Raw genomic sequence first — 25,745 nt, 5'->3', positions numbered from 1 at the left:
AAAACCCAGCCTTTACCCTCTTGTGCCTTCATCAGGTGCAGGAAATAATTTCAGTTGCTAACAACTTGTTACATAGCAAGGGTCACTCTGCTGTGACACCAGTGGCTACTGCCATCTTTGCTTCCCACTTGAACTTTATGTAGAATCAAGTCAGAGGCAGCAGATCCATATATCTCACTCTTCAACTGTGCGGATGCATGAAATGTAACATGACTACTAAAATTCAGTTCTGAGTTCTGCAGCAGAAATGCAGATCAATTCTTAACTTACCATATGATACAGTGACTTTGCAGGCATCACATCCTGAAAGAAAATCATTTTTATAATACATCTTAAAAAAAAAACTGCACTAGATAAGACAATTCTTGCAACAGGTCATTTTTAATAAACTATTAGTGAAGCACCTTAAGTTATGGTGTCTCCCTTTCATCTGGTACTTTTAAATTCATTTACTCTAGATGTTTGCACATTTTCACTAAATGTGTCAGAGATAAATAAAATACAAACAAGGTTTAGTTATGAGGTTTTACAAGAGCCTAACGTTAAAGATGGCTCAATAAGAACACAAAGAAGTTTGGCAGGATGTGCTCTGTAACTAATGTCACTTCATCTTCTTCAGACTAGAAAAGTATTTCCTCATCCTTCTTTGTTTTGTCAATGACACTTACCAAAGCTGTCCAACTGTTGATCAGAAAAGTGGAAAAAAAAACAGATCAAACATGTGGGCAATGTTTTAGAAAACATCTGTTAGTGCCACTTCAGCCTTTCGATCCACCCGAGGGCCTAGCCCACCCCTGCACTGCACTCGCTTCTGAGTTAGAAATTAGATCACTGCCAATTAACTTTAACATGTTAAGTGTAAGCTATCATCCATTAAAGGAAAATAAATAAATAAATAAATAAATAAATAAATAAATAAGCAAGGTTACAGCTACATGTTGTAAAACATTAAGGAGAGACCAGAAGCTGAGCCCCCCCCACCCTCGGCCACCCTGGGCCAGGGCCTCACACCAGCCCCTCATCCCCCTCATCTTCCAGAAGCTTCTCCCACACGTGCCCAGCTCACCTCACCCTGCCACCAGCAGTTGGGGCAGCCTTTCCCCTCAGCGTGGAGGCTGCACAAAGACAGTGGGTGAATAAAATGGGCACAAAGACAATGGCAGAATAAAGTGGACATTGACTGCTGTAAACAATTACCGAGCAGCACGTTGGTGGAGACCCAGCATGCTAGCATGTGTCCCTGGGGGCCATGAGGAGGAGCAGGCTGAATAGGCCCTTTTCTTCCCTAAGTTTCTAATTAATCTATAGAAGGATGCCAAATTTTACACTCAACTGCAATAGTATGCAGAGTTAAATAAATAAATATATCTGCTACCATACCCAGAAATTTGGAAAGTCTTTCAACACTTGTACAAGTCTCTACATTTTCTGACATTTGTATTGTCTTTTAAAGAACATACTGGCTCAGTAAACTAGGACTCTTCAAATATCTAGTGGTACCCAGCTCTACAATCTGTTGTCCTTATTTTGAAATATGGCAAGAAAAAAGAATTGAATGAAGACTGTATCACTTTAGACTGCAAGTTATGACAGCAAGTTCAAAACCCATCAAAAGCACCACATCAAGCTTGCTCTTTTTTACCTTTGTATTTACAAAATAAATCAGAAGTAACCCATGGAATATGAACTGTTAAATTGTTTTTTATGTGACAAAATTTCAAGAAAACAAGGTGCTTTTCTACAAAAGAAACTTTAAACCATAGACTCTGTTGCAAAATTCAGTGAAGAACAAAAAATGGCTGTGTTTTGATTTAGAAATGCATTTGCAACATTTAGTGGGAGCAGGGCTTCAGATGACACTAATCCTCATACATGTGCCAGACACCTCCCCAGAGAAAGAAGCAACATTGAACAGGAGGAACAGAGCTCCTGGAAAGCTCAGATAGGAGAAGAACAGAAGTGTCCAAATTACAGCTCTACGGCCTTCCTGAAAATGAACGTCTTGTGTTAACTTCTGTTTTCTTTTTTTTTTTTTTTTTCAGAGCAGAATAAGGAAATAAAAGTACTTTTTGTGAAAAATTATTTTGTCAATAGAATAGAAAAGTTTTCAATCAGAACAGTTTTGAGTGGAAGAAATTTGGTTAGTGGTACTTCAATATCCTTTTATCCACACTTGCCTGAAGTTCTTATTTTCTCTTAGAAGAGAAGATCATAAAGAGTTGTTAAACTTCGAGTGGAAGATCTGTGCTCTCACTATCAAAGATAAAAAAGAAGAAGCTTTGACTCCTGAGATCCAAGCAAAAAATAATAACTATTCACTGCAAAAAAAACCTCATTTGAGGTGCTGCATGCCTTGTCATCCCTCAGTCAAGATCAGATTATATTCCATTATCACATACACAATGAACTTGTTGCAGCTGTAAACTGGTGATTGATCACCAGGTGTAACCAAAATCATCCTTTCCACATTGGAATCATGAATGAAAATGAAATAACTGTTATCATCAGCTACTGTACAGACATTACAGACACTGTGATTGTATAAAACACCATAAGTTTGTGAAGGAGGATGGCACTGTACTGGACAGTTGGAGAACAGAAGTTTGTGCATGAAATTGGTGATAGTTATTACTCATTTATTAGGAGAACTACATCTAGAAGTGATGCGGCTGTTTGTGATCTGCCTTCAACATGCAAATGCCTTCAGCACGTGGACTGATCTAGTCATGTCCTTTTGGACAACAGTTTTTAATTTTTTATCTAGTAGACATGGACCTCTGCTCCTTGGTCTTCATTATTCATGCAGATCACTTCCAAGATAACATATTTTTAGCCCACAGGTCCCAGTGTTGATAAATGAAACTGTTACCCCCCTTCCTTTTTTTCCCCTTTGGCTTTATCTTTTAAGAGTTAGTTAACATTCCTGGTGTTCCAGAGATGCATTTAAATTATGGAATGAAAATAACATGTAACTAAAAGCTATATTGTCTTCTAGAGATTAGATTAGCATGCAAAATAGATGTTGCAAGATGAAGACACAGTTTGAAAATGCATTCTTTCCCTATCAGTTCTATATGGGAAGACTGATCCATTTTTCTGGGTTACTTGCTGAGATAGCTTTTTTTTTTTGAGCTCAGTAGCCTCCAAACAAACAAACAAACAAACAAACAAAAAAAAAAAAAAAAAGAGAGAAAGACTTTGGCATTCCACGGGAATTTAGATTTAGATATAAGTTTTCTCAAATGATCAGTTGTCTATTTGAAGGAGGGAGTGAGTGGCAGTGTTACTAAAGATAAGATGTGAGGCAAGTGATTAAATTTACAATTCTTTTAAAAGACAGTCTTTGGAAGACCAAAGATCATGCCCCACTGGCAAAAATAAGATCAGTCCAAACAGCATTTAGTGTAGTCCAGGGACAAATTCAGTATTTGAAACAGTAGCCATAATTTTCACAGACATTTTTCAGTTTTCCCAGTTCATCCTGGAAGCCATTAATAGGTTTGGAGATCTCAATATTGTAACACTTGTAAACTGAAGTTATTTTCCAGATGCAAAATTTTCAACTTGTATATAGCTCATAAAAATTATGCATCCCTCTGCTACCACTCTATCATTTCTTGCTTATTATGGTTTGCTGACTCTGCCAAGTAAAAACTACTTATTTTATTTTATTTTATTTTATTTTATTTTATTTTATTTTATTTTATTTTATTTTATTTTATTTTATTTTATTTCATTTCATTTCATTTCATTTCATTTCATTTCATTTCATTTCACTCAATGGACACTTGAATAGGTTACCCTCCAAACAGTTTTTGTACCTTCTGGCTTAATTGGAAATGCTTCAGTATGAGCAGTATGAGAGATCAAATGCATGTCTAAATTTAATATCCTGTTAAATCTAGATTAAGAAATAAATCTAACAATAAAAGATTGAAGAGTACTGAACAAATATTTTTTCATAAATATAGGGTATAAATTTACCTATATTATGTAACACATATGGAATAATCAAAAAATGCATAAAAGTATATAATTTTGCTCTTTACATAAAGCCATGAGAGGGAGAGAGAAGAAACCACTCAAATTTGTATTCTGACAAGATGTAACTGACTTTGTGCATATGGTCAAAAAGAAGTGAGATAAATTATTAGTAGTTCTTCAGGATATTCAGCTTCAGGATCTCCCAATGTTTTGGAAACTTTGATTAATTCTTGCATTATTTCTGCAAGATAGAAAATCAAATATGATCTCCAGATTACTTCCTCATGTGTAATTACAATATGTCCTCCAAGGCTGCACACCAAAACTGTTCCAGAATCAGGAGCCGAACCTGGACTTTCTAACTGAGAGTTCCTAGTCTAACAGATGATTTCTCACACCAATAGCAAAATGAAGACAAAAGTTCTGCAGTTCAGTGAAGTTGCACTTTACTGAAAAAGAGCACAGAGTCTACAAAAAATGAGAGGACATAAATAAACCGCTGTAAATGCTACTGGTTTCTGCACTTGTAAATTCTGCTCCAGATTCCCTTTATCTTACATTTTAAAGTGATATAAAACTCTGAACTTCAGTTTTGAATTCCTTTGCATAATACATAAACTTATCTGTTTAGTAAGATGGAGATAAAGAAGGTTGCATTGTTTTCATTGTCAGCTACGAAGAACTTTCTTACCTGTGAGATTAGGCTATAAACTTGTAGTTGCTCTATTTTATTTATTTTTTTTAAATGCTATCAGAGCTCAAATAAATAAAAGAGAGAGAGGGAGAGAACAAAACTCTATTAGTGTTACATTTATTGTTTCAGTTTCTTTCACCTATTACTCCCGTTCTAATTATCACAGACACAAGCAAGAGATATAATTTTTCTTTTAGATTTGTTTTGCTCATTATCATTTTGACATGATACTCACTATATTTGGACACTGAATTCTGGCAGTAGGTGTACTTGTAAAAATTATGGGTTTTGTTCTAATGAAGAATTGACTCCAGCTGGGATGTATATGAAATACTCAATTCCTTACTCAGCTAATATAAGATGCTCTGATAGAGCTGTGTTTCACAGGACTGAGATATAGTCTTAGTACACCAGGACCTATAAAGCAAAAAGAGTCTCAGGGGGGAACTAGATTCTATCATATCTGAGGAGTTTTGTCAGTCTTGTGAAGTTCCAACGGACTAGAAAACGGAAAACATAATCCCCATTTTTAAAGAGGAAAAAAGGGAAGAAGGGGGCCAGTCTGTCTTGCCTCTGTGCCCAGCAAGACTGTGGATCAGATTCTCCTGGAAACTATGCTAAGACACATGGAAAGTAAGACGATGATTGGTGACAGCCAACATGACATCACTAAGAGCAAATCAAAATGAAACTGGCAATTTGGCATTTTTAGGAAGTTGTATGATTTCAGAACTTTTTTCTTGCCTTTATTTCCCCTAAAGGTTTTTTAAAAAGACCTCATTTTAACCACTTACTGACACAATATTTATAACTGATAAATTCTGTTATACATACTTCTAAATTTGATCTAGATTTGATGGCAATTTGCAAGCAGCTTTCTGGGTAAGAAGTAACAAAATTTTCTCATATAAATCCCAGTCAAATTCTGGCCTGTAACATCACAGAAGTCTCCATCATTTTATGTGATGTCTCTTCTTTAAATACCCATGTGGACTACAGATGGAATACAAGCCTCAATCTGACTGCGTATTGGGCCATGATGAACTAATTTTCTCACCAGAAATTATGAGGTTTTATTACTTTGTAAGATAGTCACCTCCCCTTCCCCTGCCTTTTCAACTGAAACTATTGCCAGAATCTTTTTCATGAGACAGTATTCTATTCATGTGAGTGTTGAGCAGCATGAAAAACATTTCAAAATGAATACACAAACCTGCTGTTTGCTGCTGTGTGTAGAAAATGTACACTTGTCTGAAACTAGCCCCTCTCCACTCCATTCACTGTAAGCTCATTTTCTAGAGCAATACCTAAAAAATATAGCAAATTAATAACTATTAAATTCAATTTATTTTCTTTTCGCCTTACGTAAGTGTAGAAGATGACACCAGAATGAAGAGAAAATAGGCATGCTTCTAGTAGAGCAGGAAAAGGCTAGATAACCTTTCTCTGTAGATTTTGAATGTCTTCCTTATAAGTTAAAATATTCTGCATTGTCTGAAAGAGCATGAAAAAGTGTTTATTTTTCTATCATTCCCTGCTAGCATACCATAGAGAAGTTGCATGCCCTTTTGCAGAACTCATAATCTTCATCAAGACTGTCACTTTGTAATTAGGTAAAATTCATACAGTCACTCCTCTATTACCTATTTAAAAGAAAACTGGTTGTAAGAGGACCCACTGCAGCCTATGTGTGAAAATAAATAAATAATAATAATAGTTTGTCTTTTCTATGGCAGGTAAGAGAACCTAGCAACTCTCCTTATTTCTTGTATATTCCACGTCTACTTTCTCTTCAGGGTGACACTGCTGGCAGAGGTTTGCGAAAGTATTTAGAACATTATTCCCATGTGTAGCCAACTGATATAGATTGCTTATACAAAATACATTAACCAGTGATGTACATTTTTACATATATGATTGTTGCTTAAACCTCTACCTTAAACCATTAAGTCATGCATGAAAGCTACAGTAATCTTCCTGATTCTACCAGAGATTATGATGTACCCGAGACATTGTCTCCCATCTGACAAGGCAATTCCAATCTTACTATGGCAGTGAATAATTAATTTTTAAATATAATTTTTGCAGAAGGTTCCCTGCAGTGTCAGAGAGGTTTTCTCATCATAGTAGCATCTGTTGTCTCTCGTATTTCTACTTGTGTAGTCTACGTTGTATTTTCACCCATTTTTTCCCACTAATGTGGTCTTCAGTTACACTACTTTAGGCAGAACTCTTATGAATGTGGAAAATATGCCAGTGGGTTGGCAGAATCAGCTATTTGCACAATGTTCTTTTTACATTAATCTGAAGTATGACAAATATTCTATTTATATTCAGTAGTGCCTCTGCGTAATAAAATGTGCCTGTACATATGTGCATATTTTTGGCTAAATGGAGTACAGAATAAAGGAATGATTTCTGAATGGTGCAGGATTTTTTTTTAATGTGATGTGCAACGCTGTATAGCTGACAAATATAAACTGTACCATTTTAATGCATTAACTGCATCATAATCTAACAGGTGTGTGTATGTGTATTACATTATATATAAGACCTCTCATCTCTTCTATTTCAACTTCAAAATAAAAATCAATCTCCAAATTGCTAACATACAGGCACACAGCAATTGCTGTACCAAGTCAGAGCAATCAAATGACTTATTCAGCGTCGTGGGTTCAGATGCTAGAGAGGCAGGCATTAACTTTTCATAAAGGACAAATAGTGAAGTAACGCAATGTTGAAGACTGGGGGAGAGCAGACTTTAATCAGTTTGTAGTCCAAAATATCTTTCCTGTAAACTAAATGGCCAAAGTCCTTCTATGCCTGGGATACATTTAATTGCTCATCCTTGGACCTATATCATCCTCTTTAAGGAATACAGACTATTTATTTAAGAAGGAGAAATGAAATGAAAATTTGTGGTGAGGTTACCATTAGCATGATACAACAGTCCAGTAGTTTTATCATTACCAAATAATCTCTTTAGTGGTTGCTAGGCAGAAAAAAATGCCATAGGATGTTGTTTTTCCAAATGGTTCCCTTGTAATGTGCTAAAAAAGTGTGCTGGGACCAATATTTAAGAACATAATACCACGATAATTGTCTTCACAACTGGCTTATAAAATTCCCCCTCTTTTCTCCCCCTCCTGTTCCTCTCTGCTGTTTTGTATCATTGTTTTTGTGTCACTGTGTCAAGCTGGACCTATTCATGGGTCCACACTGCAGTATGAGCCCATATAAGAATCCAGGTGTTAATGTAAAAATTTTTAAATGCTGTTCAACTTCTTTTTGCTTGTCTTTAATCATAATCATTTCTGCGGTCTAGCTCAGCTTGCAGTCCCACAGAATAGGAGAAGCAGGAATGACTGCCTGCAAGCTGTGGGAGAGGGAACAGTACATAGAAGGAATGCAAAGGGAAAATAATTCTTAATCTAAAGAAATGGTATAGCATGGCAGTATGCCATAAAATCCAGCAAACAAGCTTAATTTCTGATTAAAATTTTCATAAAACTAAATTATTCATCTGCCTAATCATGCTGCTCTGATGATGTCAGAACATTTCCTGATTTTTTAATTAACTTGAGTTAGAGAAGGAGACACATGACTGAGGATGAGGTGAGGGAGAGAAAGGGAATATGTCTTGAAGGAGACAGGTGTGGCCTGCATTTCTGCTTTCTGGAAATTCTCAGTTGCCTAGGGCTCTTGAGGACAAAATGAGCAGCCTGAGGGAAATTATGCTTCCTAGTTAATTATCAATTATTTGGTGAATGCTAATTGCTTCTGCTTGTTATTCAAGGCAATATCAGCATAACGACAATAGTTACTGGATGCTTTTTTTCTCTTTCATATTCATCTTGAGTAAGGCAATGCTCACCTCTCCATTACTTACTTACAAATTAATAAAAGGGATAGAATGCTTTAGTACACAGGCTTATGAATAATCAGGAAGTGGGAATAATGGCTTGGATTTCACTATCCATCTAAAAAACACTATAAAACAATAAATTTAACTTTCATAAATCAACACATCGTCTTATTGCTGGATATTTCTGGGTAATGAAAAGTGATGGGTTTAGTCTCAGTTGATTCCTGTTTAAAAAGTGTGAAAAAATTAAGTGATGCTGACTGAAGCACCCAACAAGAAATCTGAGGAACTAACCTCTACTACGGAGGGCTCAGTGAGTGTTACTTCCCTGCTCAACAGCACTGACTTTAAACATACAGAACTTTGCAGGACAAGGAAGGGGGAAAGCAGTGGAGAAGGGGGGGGGGGGGGGGGGAGAGGTGGTGCGTGGAGTAAAAGACTTATTTGGAAAACCTAGGTAGGCAGTGGGAACTAACTTTCCCTGGGTCATTGTGAAATGGGCATAATATTAAATCAGTCTTACCCCCTTTGGGAGTAGCTTGGGAGTTGGTTATCTGGCACCTTCTTCCAGCAGCTGTCACCTGATTACAATGTGCAGTCCATGATCAGGAAACCCAGATTTTAAGCAATCCATTTTATCATTTCCAAGGCATGTAGAGTTTATTATCTCTGCTGTACCTGGACCACAGTTCAAATGCCTCCTCAAGGCTCCTGCAGCTGGTGTCCTCAGCCTAAAGAGCTGTCATTTGTCAGATGTTGTTAGCAGTCCCACTTTTCATTAACTTCCTCTTTCAACAGCTCCATCAGTATCGTGTATCTGTGGGACAAAGCCAGTGAATTACAGATTTCCATCACTGAGAACTTTACCCACAGAAGCCAAGCTTTTTTCCCCCATTCCTGTTCTCACAAGGCTTATATTATCCGTGCCCTCTCACTAGATGTGTGTGCACAATGAAAATAATTTTCTGGCCAATGAATTTTTAAATACAAAAGCGAGTGTTAAAAGACACCTCAGCTTTAAATTTTTATTTTTTTTTTCAGCGACTTTTTCTTTGCCTTTTTTTCAACAAAATTCTATGTTATATTATTGTATAACATATAGGCAATGTACTCTGGGCCTTTTTGGTCATATCTTTTGGTTCTTAATACAGGTAATTAGGAGAGAAAAAAAAAAAAAAAAAGATGAAAAGAGGTTTGAGTGTGCAATGAGAAGGAAGCATGTCAACTAAGGTAACAGTTAGGGGTATGACTGTACAGTTGTAGCAAAGAGCCAGGTTATCGTCACAGGGGAGAGAAGTCCAGTCTTAAAAAGTCCAAAGTTCCTTTCTGTAAGTGGGGATACTCATTAAAAATAACTGCTACTGTCCAATTTCAGTTCACAGTTGATTTTTTTCTTCCCTCTTTGGTAAAGACATAAGGAAACGGAACTTTGCTTACAGTATCCTGAACCAAAGTCTTGGCTCAGTGCAGTCTGTACAGATCTGCCCCTGTTTCTAGTATTACTCTTGTACCTCATAAACTGGCAGTCATGCATCTGGTTCCTTCCAGTTCTGATCCAGAGACAGCAAACTCCTTAAATTAGACTTTCATTTATCTTAGTTATCTTGATTTATGCAGCATTCTCTGGAGCATTCATCATACAGCTAATCTTGAATAACCTTCAGTAATATTTTAATCTTGCTGCCCCTAATTTTACCCTTTATTTTCTCTGCCTCAGGCTTGAAGACTTCTCCTTCTGCCCTTGAAAAAAAAATACATGTAAAAGCTTAGGACACCTCACTTGCTTTCTTCAATTTTTTTTCTTCCAGATTCCTTCTCTTCAGCAGGTCTATTTCCCCACCACATTTAAAACTGCTGGAAGGTTTGAGGTGTTTAAAGTGGCATCTTGCTGATATTATACTGTCTGTCTGAAAAATCTTGGGTTAATTTCACAGTACAAAGTGATAAGGTATTGCGCCTTGACATTTTCAATATATGCTTTATTGAATTTGAAGTTACAGTTATTTTTATTATGTGTTTTATTTTGCTTTTCTAGAAACTTCAAAATATTTAAAACTTTACTAAATTGTTTGACAAATACTTCAATACCTCCCAGCCATTCTACTTCAGATTCTTTTCTTCAGGGACTAGGTCTTATTTATTTAAACTGTTTAACACATTTTAAACCTTAGTCTTTTTCTCTGTTATCTTTCTCCCACACTATCACGATCTGTGAGTTTCTGGAGGGCATGTCTTCAGCCAGGCATCTTCCTAGCCAGATCCCCTCTAGGCTGAATTTTGTATACTATCCTTCCCTTCAGAGCCAAATGTGATAAATTTGGATTTATTCATACCCAGACTCTCTGACTGTGGCTCTCCAATAATCCCTTGCAGCAAAACTACTGGCCATTTCTCATGATGATGATCTCAAAGTTCTCTTCTGGTCAGGGACCACATATGCCTGAAATCAAGCCTGCCTCTCTCGGAAATGGGACACTTTGCTCAACCTTACTGATTTACAATGATTGACTAGAAGAGCACTCTCATATCTATCAATAGTTTTGCACTTCTTGCCATATTTCCTTTCCTCTCACTGTACACATACATTTTTATATATAAAAACTGGAACAGTAAAAGGAATCACTCTGCATTTAGTTAGAAACTTTATACAAAATAAGGTTTGAAAAATTCAGAGGCCATACTAAAAATTTATTTTGTAGCTCAACATGTGAGGATCCAAAAGTCTCCAAACAGCAAGTGGTTTCACATACTGTACTCTCTGCACATTGATGTAGAGCAGACAAGAGACAGAATTGCTACCTTAAAACTGAGCTTTGAGTCTTTTGTGTCTAGGGTAGCACTTTCATCTGAAAAATAGCAACAGACAGCTAAATTTTGTTCTTACCATCTTTGTGAAGAAATTTGATGAACTTTAGAATAGGACATGTTCTCCTCACTTTCTCTCAAGCCCAAACCTGAGCACTTAATGAACTCAGCTCAAAGAATCCAATTCTAAAGGTGTTTTTTTGTTGACTCATTTTCATGAGTTCCTTCTCTGGGTTCCTGCTGAAACAAAAGAAGTAGACGATTTTTGATTGCAAGGTTTTCCACAGGAATATTTTACATAGGCTGGGATGTTTGCCGGCAGTACAATATACAACCAATACCACTCCTTAATTAAAGGCCTGAATATATTTCTGAAGACTGAATGTTGCTAACATATAATCTATGCTCAGGGCTACATATGTAGCAAAAGGATGCTTTTGTTCCAGTCACATCAGAACTATATATTTACCTCCCAAGACACCACAACAGCAGCTGACACATTCGTGGGAAACTCAAGCAAAGAAGAAACATTGCAGCGGTGAACTCACTTTCTAGCTAAGGCCATGTCTTCCTGATAATGAACAAACTATGATGATTGAATTGCACAGAGAATATTGTCTGGGCGGCACTCTTTTCTGGACTACAATCTGCAGAGATGGAAAACTAATAAGCACTGAATTCACAAAAATGTCTATACAGTATTTCTGAACATTTCAGAAGGTTTCCTACTGGAGAGCAGGAAGCAAAGCTCCTGGAGGTATTCTGGTAACCATGAAAAGCACCACTCCCCCAGAGTTTTCTTCTTCTAATGGTAAGTCACTGCACTTCCTTGCCTTCCACCTCACATCTTGGGAATGTAACTTTTCCTGGCTTCTAAATGCAGTAGGTAAACTCAGCTGCCCATTTTAACTGTCAAATGTAATCAAACTGGAAAAGTAGACTGTAAGAATTTCCAAGTGCTTGTGGGACAGGACAATACATTTTCAAAAGTTTTTTTTGTTTGTTTGTTTGTTTGTTTTTAAAAAGTACTGCGGATCCTTTTCTGTTTGATTGTTTGTTCATTCATTTCCTATTAGGACAGGAAATGTAGAACAGACTTATGAAAGAAAAAGAAAGAAAAGATCCAACACAAACACTGCTTGGGTCTATCCTGGGATAAAGTAACTAAACAAAAACTCTGCTTGGGCAAAATTTTAGTGTACTTTTATAGAATTTGAGAAAAGTTATGTTGTGGCAAACAGGGTTGGTTTGACCAACCAAAGCAATAATGCTTTGACCAACATTATTGTGTCATCTTGTTGACAATGTTCTTTCTTTTATGTTAGGTAGTTCAGAAAGAGTATTAAACATTAAGAGAACTTAAATACCTGTTTAGAAAACACAAACTTGAGTAGAAAATGTTACCATTATAAATTGAATTAGCCTGAATATCAAACAGTAGATTTATATTCTTTGCAGAAGAGATGAAAGACATTTGAACTGCTGATCAATATTTAATGCAGTACTGAATATGGCAGCACTTTCCCATCTCCCTGTATAGTAGATAATTGAATAAATCCACCTTACTTTCATAGTCCTTTCATCCAAAAAGTGTTCTGCTCTTTGTATACAAAAATCAGCAGCCTGACCAGAAAGCAAGACTATGCTACAGTCACACAGCTACAATGAATGATTTTATAACTTCCATATCTCCTGAACGTGCCTTTGGGTTTTTGCTCTTTCTTACTGATTGGAATAGCAGCTACAAATGAGTAGTACCACGTACATGTACAAATCACATAGGCTATCTAAAATAAAAATCTGCTATATAGCTAAGCAAGAAAATTTTGCCACTTTCAGTGATCTCTGAATTATTGCTGAGTTATTCAGCTCATTTCACAATGCAAATAGCATGGTGTATTGGTAAAAAGCTGTTCAACCCACATAAATGTATATGGGTTTCACTGAGCCTAAGTGACTTTTCCATAAAAAGTGAAATCATACAAGTAAAAATATAAATGCACAATATGAAAAAGCTGCAACTTCTATACTCTTATGGGAGATTTTTTATCGAGATACTGATTGCACACATAGAAGGGTTTGGAGATATTGAGATTCTCATAACAGTTTGTGTCAGCTGTTGATGGTGTAATGAAAGGATGTGTTGTATAGGTGTCATGTGGGAGACTGCAGGACTGAAAATGCTGCTAACTCAACTCTATTGAGTTTGGCAGGAATCTTCCTGATGCAGAGCTTGACCCTGAAGGATGCTGAACCACTGTCTTATTAGCCCAGGGAACGGGGCCTCAAGAGCTTAACTGGAGACTTTCTTATTGATTTTAAGTCTGCTTGTGGTAACACCTATCACAGTAATATTGCAGGATAAAGCCAGAAGAGCAGCACCGTAGCAGATAGGATAGCAATGTGTACATTTTGGGTTGGCCTCATTTATGGTTGCAGCAGTTGCATGCAATCTGGTCTCCCAGGTTCACAGCCTGGCTGAACACAGGAACAGGGCCAGGGTGCATGTCTCTTCCAAAAGGTTCACTTTGCTCAAGGACCAGAGAATGACAGTGTCCAGGTGCACGGCACACACTGCCATGTGCCCAACACTCAATTCTCTATGCACCAGCCATACAGAGTCTGGAAAATAATTGGGCATGAAGAGGAGTGAAGATTTCTAACTCCCTTTAAACAGACTATTGCTCTTCCGTGAAGAGACTGAATGAAAAAATTCTGTATGACTCCACCATGTTTCCACGAAAAGTAATGTTTTGTATCTTTACATCACTTTTTATTTCTTTAAGGTAGAATTTTTTAAGGTAGCAAAACCAAAGATTAACCCTTGAACTAATTGCTAAAATTAAAATAACAACTAGGAACTGTTTATGGTTTGGAAATATATATATATATATAACAATAAATGTCTTTATATTTTTATATACTTATACGTATCTATATATACACCATGCCCATCATTTAGCACATGCATGTGTATTTCTGTGTGTATAATCCTACCAGAACACAAGTATCTTCTAAATACAGTCTTTACTCTGTTTATGAAGCCATAAGTTACTTTCTCTCATTTTCATTCTGTAATTATTAACTATCCCAAGATTTCATTTTGAAATATCAGATTTTTATGTTCCTGAGCACTACTGCAAGTTATCTGCCACACTTGCAATGGATCATATCTGTCTTTGTGGTCATGCATCAGTACTACTGTAACTCTTTATATTAAAATTGTTTTAGATCTCCAGATGGTTTTTTAATGTTCCATTACTTTGGGACTCTAATGTAGTTTCCTGTAAGCATTTCTAAAAAAATAAATAAATAAATAAAAAGAAAAAAAAAGAAAAAAAAGGAAGGAATAATAGAAGCTAGTTGAAACATTAATACAATTTCAGTCTCCTCTGTTACTTTAATGCTTGAATGTGGTAAAAAAAATTTGGAAAGTAACCCCACAAGATGGTGACATTCTAGCAACACCCAGGGCAGAGAGAGTTGTAGGATGAGGGAATACTGCATGGGCTGGTGCCTCAGTGGCTCAACACTGACTGACTGGGCAGCACCATGCTTACCTTCACCCTGTTAGAGCCCCACATCAGCTGCTCAGACTAAATGGAGAAACCAATCAATTTTTCTCATCTGCATTAGCGACACACCTGTAGACACAGCTGGGTTAACTGCTGTCAGGGGTGGTGGGGGAGGCATGAGCAGCCCCTAGCTTTGAGGCTAGAAGTCCTCGTACAGTATAGGAGCTTTAGTCATAAATGACTTCCTCATCTTTCTTAATTGGCAGGTGGAAAGACACCTTGCATGTTCTTGGAGCCATCATCTGCAGAAGATACAGAAAAATAGGGAAAAATATACAAAGGCAAATAGGGAATAATCCATGATACATGTAGTTTGTTGTTTTGGACTGTGGCAAATTCCAGAGACCAGCTCTGCAAGGTATCTAAGCAGGTGCCTGATTCAAATACAGGTCTTTGCTTGGGGCCATGAATGGTGCTGCACATGCTCTTGGAGCAAAGTGCTTTAACAGAACTCATCAGGAAGAATTCAGTTCCTTGCCTGAATCAAATCCAACAAGTCCCAAACTGCTCATGCTAAAATCGCTTGGAACAGTTATTCCCATGCTTCAATATAAATAAGAAAAGAAGACCTATTTCAGATGTTACCAAACAATCAGACAATGTCAGATTTGCTATTTTCACGTTACAATTAAGCTTTCTGATTATGTATTTCATACATGGATTTTTCTACCAGTGTAAATATTTGCTAAGAACAACAACAACAAAAATCTGACATTACCAATTAGGTATTAAATGAAGGCAATGTGAAACTAAACATTTTGATATAATAAGAGGAAATTAACATGATAACTGAGCATTTCTTCCTCATAAAATTTCTGCCATAGTCACTTTCCTACAGAATATTATGTTATGTATTCACTACAACATTAAAAAAGCCCTTCTTAAACATACCTGTTTTCAAACAACCATCAAACAGAGGTTGTCAGACAAAATAAATAAATAAATAAATAAATAAATAAAACACCATTGTTTCATGCCAAGCAAAATAATTTTTCTATATCCATATGATATGAAAACAAATTGAAGAAAAACACACAGATCAACACCTGAGAAAAAAATTAGCAGAGACTAAAATATATGTCAGATTGTACTAATCTTGATGCAAAGGAAGGATCTGGAGGGATGCCTCTGCATCTCTTCTACTGACAGTATTTCCTTATGCAAGAATTAAAATGAACCGGAGCAAGGAAAGACAGGGACTGAATAATACTTGATAAAAATATCCCCCATGGTGGGCAGAGTGGGTGGTGAGGATACTAATTTCAGGTCATACTCCAGTGGACACTGAAGTCTAACAACACTGATGAGGAGACAAGAGAGACCCTTCTCAGAATAACCTCCTCACGGGAGTATTTTACAGGAGTAAGGAGATGCAGATCTGTAGCCTTTCAGAAACTGGAGAAACTGAGGATTTTCTGCACTGTGGAGAAAGTTTCAGCCACTTCATTACCGAGCAAAATGACTGAGACCAATGATAGCCATTTAACTTTTGCCTTTAGGTAGTTTTTACAGCCCAACTATGGACTGAATTTGAGTTATATTTCTGATGTGCTTAGAGACCACTTTAACATGTTTAGATTGGCTTCCTAATATAGGTCAAAATATAAAATTTCACAGGTCTAATTGACAGAAATTACTTGGCAGGGGAGGGTGACTTTGGTGTTTGGAAGTATGTCAATTCATCTTGATGGTTATTTACCAATTTGGTGTGTTAGAACCTTTTATCAGATCAATTATTTATGTCATCAGCTGGAGGAAAAAATAATTATAAGCAAATGCTTACCAACTATTGAGCTGATTACAAAAAAAAATAAATAAATCAGTATGCAAAAATCCAGTTTCTATCTGAATTCTACACATCTGTTAGTATGCTCAGAAAATTATTTTGTACAAGTTGCTGTTGTGCCTTTTTAATTACATAAAAATACATGCCACCAGGAACTTGCACACTCCCAACCCCTTAATTTCTTTAATAGAAAATGAAGGTAACAACAAATCTATCTGCAATCTTTTTCCCATCACTAATAATAAAGTTGAAGTTTGTTAGTTAGCTTAAATGAAGAATTAAAAGGAGATCTTGCATGTAAACACAGCCAGTGTACGTTTCTGCCTGAAGGTGGTACATCCAGAGGAATGTACCAATTTAAAAAATCCATCTGGTTTATGTTAATTAGTTGGTGGTAGGTGAAAAGCAAAAGTAATATCAAAAAAAAAAAAGTAATAACAAAAAGGGGAAAACCTACAATAATTGTTTATAAAATCACAGCCTTACATTCTTCTATGATATAAGTTACTGACCACTTACTTTCAAACTTACTGATCCATTTTGTGGAGGTTTTTTGAGTTTCTCTTTCCTATCAAATGATTTTTGGGGTGTTCTTCATTTCTGAAAAGAAAGATGCATTTATCTGAGATGTTTAAATGATGAGATGTGTAAATTCATCTGAGACATTTAAATGCCAACCCATCTAGTTAGATACAAAAATAAATCAAAAGAGCACATCATTCTTTAGTGTTCTGACCGACAAAATACACTGTGTATGAAAAATAAATAGCACAAGTAACTTTTTGGTGGGCCATTGGGAAAATAGGGAGAAAACATCTTTCCAATTAAATATGACAAATCCCATCACCCAACAAAAAGAAAAAAAGAAAAAAAAAAAAAAAAAAACATTGGAAACACAGATACTGCATATCACTACATGTAAATGCATATTTAAATAGGAACTATGAAAACAAACCAAGTGTTCAATTCTGTCTTCTTCCCTACAGTGGACATTGTGCTAAAATACTTAAATACTTTGGACCATATTTTTTTGTCCTGGTTAAGTTTTTAGTTTTTAGTTTTGTTGTTGTTGTCGTTGTTGTTTTTTCATAATATAAATCATATTTCAGACAACATCCTATATTATTCATCCTGGCTAATCCTCTAGTGACAACTATGTCTAGCAGCCTAAAGGTACAGTGTTAAAAATCAAACCTGTATATTAATTTAAAACTAATTTTAAAATTTCCTGTCCAAAACCTCTAGTAAACAATGAGTAACAATTCCTTTATTGCGTATTTCAACTTTAAATCTATAAAACCTTGCAGCTCTGTACAACTCCACTCACATTTTGATCCCTTTTACTTTGATAAGGGTCAGAGATTAATCTAAACCTTAAATGAAGAGAAAGAAGAAATCTCTTCAATTTTATCATTTGGGACTGAGGCACCTTTTCCATGTTTTTATAAGTTATTTTTCCATCAGATTTTTAGTTATCTTTGGGAAAGTTACATATTTATAAGTTATTTGAACTTTTCAGTACAGGACCCTGTGTATACTTCCTATTCTGCTGCACTATCAGCTCCCTCTGAAATAAGGGCTCTTCCAAGAGTTCATATACAAGTCTTCAAATTTCAAGACCTTTTTTTTCCATGAGATTTCAAACACAGCTTTGCTATTTCCAGAGCAAGCAGCATTTTAGGTAACACAGCAGAAAAAAAATCAGGCCCTGCAAACAAATACAAAGTAAAACAATAACATACTAAGCACTGAATAAATGTCCACAAGTCAGAAGTCAAGAACTTATGAAAATGAGTGTGGACTAAAAGTGCACAGGAGAATGGTTAATTTGAAAATTAAGTTGCCTTGTTCAAAAGGCAAAAATATTTCTTTTCCTTACAGAGCACATGGAAACAAATTTCAGTTTGGCACAGTAGATGAGAATAATGTATATGAGAGATGAAGTGATATTAATCTTCCAGCTGAGAAGAATGTTACTGCATGTCCAACAGTGACAGTTTCTTTTGCAGAGAACAGAAAGAATTTTTTGCCTAAAGAACAACAGCTATTTTTTCCCCTTTAACTGAAAGTGCTTTGGAAGATGAGACAACTCCATTTGTTTCTTCAACTAAGTTTTTGACTGCATGTGATCTAAGTAGCAATCCTAACTCAGATCTTTACCTATGTCTAATGCATATCTAAAATATAAGCAAATAATAGCCTTGCAAAAAACAGCTAACTAACCTCTTCAGATCTCCAGACAAAAATTATATAACAAAAAAAAATGTGGAAAAGAAAATGGGAAGGGGTCAAACTGCAGTCAGGGAAAAAAAAAAAAAAAAAAAAAAAAAAAAAAAAAAGCTTTTGAAACTAGATTACATGGGCATGCAGCTACAGCAGAAATATCATTTCACACTGACACTTCACTGCTGTGCTGCATTCACATTCGGCACAAGGGATTCGTGCCAACCCAGAGAGGCTGCACAGGGGAGGAGCCTCCTGAACCATGTCCCTGTGGCTGCTGCAGGAGCAGCCATGGAGAGTGTAGGAATTCGACTTTGCGGCCAGTCTTCAGAATAAACAGACAGTGGAATTAATTGTCACTTGACAGGGAACACAGGCTGTGGATGACAAATTGAAAAACAATGTTTCAAGGATCTTAAAACTGTCGTCTCAAGCTGAAGACGACATATATAGCAGTCATTTTATGAGAAAGTGATGAGTTATTCTAAATTGAGTGCTTTTTTTGTTTGCTTGTTTGTTTTTAATTGCATTATTAAGTCTGAAAAGGCTATTTCTAGTGGATCCATACCTTTCCCTCTCTGAGTCTATGGTTTTCCCTCTCTGAGTTTATGGCAACAATTAAATATGTCTCTCTACTGACATCAATTAGTTATGCTATTGCACATTAATACTGTAGAAAAATGAAGCTGTTGACAATCAAAAGCAGAAGCTGTTGACGACATAAAAAATGCTGCTTTTTAAATCTCAGATTAATCCATACAAACTTTGTGTGCCAAATGGAAACTTAGAATTTATAAACAAAATAAGATGGGCTCAAGGTATTGTTTGTTTGTTCTCTGCCATTTTTCCCCAAAGAGCAAACTCAATAAGGGATGTTCTAAATAATACCTAAATAAATATTTGGACTAAAATCCATCCTCAGCACTAGAGTCAAAAACTACATGAAATAAAATAACCTAAAGGGAAATACAATAAAATTGTGGGCATATCTTCTCCTTGCTGTATGCTTTTGCTCTATTTTCCACAATCTTTTTAGGTAGCTTTAAACTTCAATGAACAAAAAGTACACTAAACACATGACATGATTTCTAACACTTAAGTTAGCCTGTAGAAAAGTGTTAAATGCATTGTCTTGACATCTGTTTTAAAATTGTGGCCTTCAAATAAATACACTGTCTTTGTTCACCAATTCAACTTTGTTTTCATATTCCTGTTTTCTGCAAAACCTACACACATTATTGGCACTTTTTGTTCCTTAATAAACGGTCAGGATTAACTCTTGAGGAAAGGCCACTCTATATGATCTCATTCATGCTCACTGGCTTTTTTTATATTGGTGGGAACAGCCTTAATTCATAAGAGCACTAAATAATTTGATTTCTTCTGCAGTCTTTGATTGCATCGGGTCACTAGCTTGGCTTTCCTTCACATTATCCTGTAACAGAACTGGGAACTACGTACCAGGCTGTGCTAGCTAGGTTATTTAGGGTTCATTGTATTTTTCCTGGGTGGCGGATCTGGCATGAATGTTAGGTTGACAGGCTCTCTGCAGGGAGTTTCTCTGCCTGGGGAATCTCCAGAAGGCTTTGAGTGATACAGTGACCAGCCCATCAGCCACCATTTGGTACCTGTTGTGACAGGGTATAGCTACTCCAGTAGCCTTTCAGAAGTAATCAGCTCCTATTAGATATTATCACCTTGCTATTCTAAAGCCTGACCCTTGGGCAAGGTGAGGAATGCTTCAAGCAGCTCCTTTATTTTTGGAAGCATTTCCACAACCCTCACATGCTACAGGAGGCATTTGGCACTGGAGGTGTGCAGCCTTAAGAGTGCTTAAAAACTGCTCAGACAAAAACCAGAGAATTCCCTGAGGTTTGCAGTGCCAGCCTCACACTGTCACAGCTGGGAGTACCTGTTACTCCAGATTTCATCAAGAGATGTTATTAAATACAAACCTACGCTACATTTTCCTCAATTAAGATTCCTTTGGAAGAGCTATTACAAAGAGGTTAGTCTTCCTGCAACACATGAAAGGCTGTCAAAACATTTCTGCATCCTTTGTGAGACTGGTTCAGTCACAAGAATGCTGAGAAAGTTTCTTCTTCTCTCAGCAGATCTGCACCTGAACCCCAAGAAAGGGCTGTGAAGGGTGACTGTTGACATGATGCCCAGCTCACAATGCCAGTGCTGAACCTGAAGCCAGAAAACTATATAGAAAACCTCTCTGTAGAGGTTTATGTCTACAATTTGTTGATTACTGTGTCTTAACATCATCTCACATATTGGTGTTCTCCTGTCCTAGTTTTGGCTGGGATAGAGTTAACTTTCTTCCTAGTAGCTGGTATGGTGCTGTGTTTTGGATTTAAGAAGAACCAGGACGAATTCTCTACACTTAGGCTCTCTGCCATTATGCCTGTCTATCACAAAACAATGCTCCCAGCTCCTATTCAAAAACTGTATGTATTCTAGGCACCCTCTGTTGCTGACCCTGATCAAAGCCTAGCTCTTCATTCTTTATGACCAGGCAGCTATAATTATTGCTTTATGGGCTTGGTATATTTCATCCAAGATAAATATGTCAATATTTCAGCTATAGGCTGATTTGACAAAGGCAACCCAGAAAAATAGATTTGTTTACACTGTTGGGCTGGCAGACTGTGGACTGCTTGACTTCTGTTAAAAAATAAATAAATACATAAATAAATAAATAGAAGGAATCAGTGAAGTGGTTTGCATAAGTACTTATATCAAGACTCAGAAAGTTAGTCTTTTCCACCATTAAAAAGCTGTGGCATTTATAGCTTGCTTACTTGCTTAACTAACTAAATAAATAATCTTTTCCTAGTGTGTTACACTAGCTCTCAGCACATTTTGTAAAAGAAGAACTTGAAATAACCATTACAAATAATTGAAGCTGAGAAAAAAAGTCCAAACAGATAAAATTACTAGTTTTTTAGTTCCACAGAAAAAGGCCAAGAAGGACACAGTGTGACAACAGTGAAAGGAATTTTTTTTAAACAAAAAACTTTCAGAGAGTTTGGGATGTTTCCCACAGTTCAGCTAGAAAAAACAGATCATATGCATGAGCACTTTTAGTTTGGAGCAGCAACAGCTACATTCTGTACATTAAGTCACTGTTTCACTTGGGATTCTTATTACTGATATACTTAACTGATGCATAACATTAAAAATTAGTTCAATAGCCATGCTTAGTCTTTGATCTCAGCTTATTTTACTGCTATGTCTCCAAATTCAATTACCATAAGTATTTTTTCATAAATAAATTCTTCTCAGACATCTCCTTATCCTGTGCATATAGCATCTCAGTCCAGTGGGCCCTGTGAAATCTTTCTTTCTTCATATCCACAATCTCACTCTGCCTTTTAATGGCTAATATTGCATTCCTGTCTAGTTTACTGTTTGAGCACTTATTGAGCACGATTTGAGCACTGCTGCAAATCGTCCATGTAGGACTGACTGTGGGTTTAAACTGCAGCAGATTTATATTAGGAAAAGGTTTGTAAAGAAAAGGATAGAAAAGCACTGCAAGAGATTCTCCAAGAAGGCCGTGGAGACTCAGTTGCTGTAGATTTTCAGGGGCAGACCACCAAGCCTCTGTAAGGATAGTGGATCCCCTCAGGGGTCCTGGCACTTCTATTCTTGTTCAGCAGCTTCCTATGGTAAATTTACCTTGCGTTTGTGCTGACAAAGGAGAGTGCTGAGCTGAGAGCTACATCAGGACTGAGGTTTAAAACAGATACAGGTTTAGTGGAGAACTTGTTAGTGTTAGGTCAGAGGTTGGACTCTATGATCTTGAGGTCTCTTCCAACCTAGACAATTCTGTGATTCTGTGACATCCTCATGTTACTGTTGTTGCTTCTCTCCCAAGGGACAAGAGCTTCCTCCTACTTGCCCATGACAACCAGCATGCAGATAATCCACATATACACTCCTCCCCGTTCATGCCTCTGCAGATCAGGCTTGTTTTATCTTCACCTTCCTCTGGACACAACAGCCTCTGACAGTCCCTTACTGCTCTTTCTGCCTTACAGATTCAGCTGCCTCTTCCTAAATGCCTCTCTAATGGGGAGTGCCAGCCCAGGTTTAGAGACAGATCACACACCTCTGAAGAGCTAAACAGCAAACACTTATGAGGAGAGCCTGGCCAGAGGAAAGGCTGCCAGCAGGCAATTAGTGCACGAGCATCTCCACATTGCCTGAGGGATGAACATTGTGTTAGTTTTTAGGCAACATCCTTTACTCCCCTTCCTTCTGCTTCGTGTGGCAGTGTGAACTTTCAAGGAGACTGCAGAAGAGGTAGAGAAGGCAACAGGACGGGAAAAAAACAACATCCCCCAGTTGGTAGTGGTTGTTTTACTTTAGTTTTACTTTAGTTATCCTATGAATACAGCATTCTTCCTGAAACTCCAGTTTGTCTTTTATTTCCTCTGGCCGTTTCTCTGAAAGCTCTGGCTTGAAAGTGATTAATTTTTAATCGTTCATGGGATTTTTTTCCTAAAATTTTCTAAAACTTTGCATTTTTATAGCTAGTTCTGTGGAAGGATCTTAAAGCACTTTCTAAATGATAAATTAAGGCTCTCCAAAACTGCATGAGGTGGAAAACAAATTAATGAGGAAAGGGAGACCAATTCACTTACCTCTAGCTGAATAGTTAGTCCTCAAAATACCCAGGAAGAGGACCCCAGCTTTTAGTGCTTACTCTTGTGCTTTAATGTCACTTGAAGTACAGTGGTTATGAAACTACAATCAAATATTCTTCTACAGTAAAATGCTGAATCATGGTTTGGTACTCATGGTATCTATCGAGAAAGCTTCATGAATCCACAGGCGCAGGTCTGCAGACTGAATATCCCATTGTAGTCTTATCTGCCTCATTATTTTTAATGAAGCAAAACAAAACAAAACAAAAACAAATAAATAATAAAAAAAAGAAGAATCTCACTCTCATGAGTTATATGTGTATATATAGTTATCTATATAAATAAAATGAAAATAGATTTCTTCAAATTCACTAAAAACACAATGTAAAAAGTAAATGAAAATAGATTTCTTCAAATTCACTAAAAACACAATGTAAAAAGTAAACTTTCCTAGAAAGGTTTACTACAGGAAAAATTAATAGGCCTTACCTTACAGTAAAAATTGCACAAGATTCAAATCTCAAGTTAGTGGCTTGGAAGCATCTTCTGATGATAACAAACTTGCCCAACAATCAGTTCTGCTCTAACAGAAAGGGCAGGACATTTGCTGTTCTTGTCTCCTGGGCACGGGAACCACCACTTTCCCCCTTCCCAGCCCAGTCCTAACCTTCCAAGGCAGAGCTAGCACTGCACACAAGCTAATTGCTGTCGTAAAGATGGCACTTGTAGCTAGCTCTTAATTAGGGCTGAGATAGTAAACAATATGTAATATAAATTAAATGAAAGCACCAATAATTAAGTAATTAATAAAATTTGGGTGCTGTCTACTTTAAACAACATAAACCTTACTGAAGTCAATGGGAAATGACCAAAAGCCAAATATGATACATCAGTTCAGTTGTTTGGTAGATGTTTTATACAAAAAAAAAAAATATAGTCAATATTCAGTTGTACTTCCAAGCATTTATTTTTGCCTCCCTTTTTCAGTTCATCAGCTTCACAAATGAAATATGTACATATATATATATATTTGGGCAGTTTAGAAACGCATGGAAAAAATTATTCTGAGAAAATATTAGAGCTGCATTTTGAATTCATTTGGTACTTAAGTTAAATATTACAAATTATATATAATAAATAAAATTAAAAATAAAAGCAAAACAACCATGCCTTTCTACAGGGAGGAACAAATATTCCAGTATTCTTCCAATTTGAGTCTTGCTAGCTGTGCCCCTACACAAAAACAGGCTTAATTGTTGTTTTTTTAAGGATCCTAAACTGCCCCTGTGACAAGGTAACACAGAAGGAAGTTTACCAGAGAGAAGAAAATATCTTATTCCTCACAGTCAGACCTTGGTTGCCACTCCCCAGTGAAAATCATCTGTAAAGGAAGAATGCAAGCAGTGCCACAATCTCCCTGTTGCTAGACTCACATCATCCAAGCAGTTACTGCCCCACGCAGTTTATGAGAGTGTACTGGTATTTCCAATCCTCTGAGAGACTGCACCAAAGTGCAATTTTGTGGTGGTCACAGTGCTGTGCGCAAGGTTTTTGAGCCACTACACAGTGATGCCTACTGTTGGAGGAAGGAAGTTCAATTTTTCTGATTCCTGTCATCAGCAGGGTACAGCAGGCCTGCCTGCTAAGAGAGACATCTACAAGGTTCTTTAGCTGGTTTGTTGGCATTGAGAAATGTCTTTTACATAACTACTATTTCAGAGTCTGTGTGTATAACATGAGCACTTTTAGGCAGAAAACCCAATTACATTGTCTCCCTCAACATTTTAGTGCTGATTCTTAAAATGCATATTGCATGCACGCACATAAAGCAGAAATGCTCTATATTTTGAGGAACAAAATGCTGTGCCACTGCTAACATGCACATTTTCCGTGCAAGTTTTGTTCTTACAAAAGCTCTTGGTCAACAAGGAACAGTTTGTACACAAATCACTGCAACTGAAGCACTGAGCATAGCATACTACTGGCACTGGCAGGACCTGTTGCAAGCTTAGAAGCATAATCTGAAACCGTCACAAATATGACCCCATTGCAATTCTTTTTGCTGTTAACAAGGCTTATTTAATGCTCTGACAATGCACTCCTTCCTGGTAATAAAATATAGTTTCATTATCTCACATAAACTGGCATATAA

Source organism: Aythya ferina (genome assembly GCF_964211825.1).
Source record: "Aythya ferina genome assembly, chromosome: 1".
In the NCBI taxonomy this organism is placed as follows: Eukaryota; Metazoa; Chordata; class Aves; order Anseriformes; family Anatidae; genus Aythya; species Aythya ferina.
This window is presented reverse-complemented; position numbering follows the sequence as displayed.